The sequence below is a fragment of the Hippocampus comes genome, unplaced genomic scaffold, assembly GCF_001891065.2.
Source record: "Hippocampus comes isolate QL1 unplaced genomic scaffold, H_comes_QL1_v1.1 scaffold194, whole genome shotgun sequence".
In the NCBI taxonomy this organism is placed as follows: Eukaryota; Metazoa; Chordata; class Actinopteri; order Syngnathiformes; family Syngnathidae; genus Hippocampus; species Hippocampus comes.
Window position 1 is genome coordinate 1,035,276 of NW_017805828.1, and position 418 is coordinate 1,035,693.

At 29.2% G+C, this 418-nt stretch overlaps 1 protein-coding gene across 1 annotated transcript in view; it reads right to left on the bottom strand.

Annotated features, from left to right (window-relative positions):
* tenm4 (teneurin transmembrane protein 4) overlaps nt 1–418 on the bottom strand; it is a 164,929-nt gene that overhangs the window by 34,758 nt on the left and 129,753 nt on the right. The window lies entirely within an intron of this gene.

Consider the following 418-nt stretch of genomic DNA (forward strand, 5'->3'; position numbering starts at 1 on the left):
CTTAAAAAAAAAAATGTCATCAGCAGAGAACACAATAACCTTGATGTGTTGCATTACAATTTCCGATGGAAAGAGCAGACCTCCGCCAAGACCTGATTATGATTATCTCGTGCGTTATTATTATTATTTTCAGAAATCAATCATACACAATGAAACTTGATTGATTGATATAGCGCTTTTCACAACTGCTGCAGCTGTAACAAATCGGTGCATTTAAATGTCATGATCATTTTGTTGTGACATTTCAATTTTTTTTTGTTATTACTTTGTGAGTTCCTGGGTTCTGTCAAAGATGCTATGATTTTATTATTATTATTATTATTATTATTATTATTATTAGATTAGAAATGGCCGTCTAACAGGTATTAGTTTCAAGTTACTTCAGTAACACTTTTTAAAAATTAAATTTCTTTTTTAT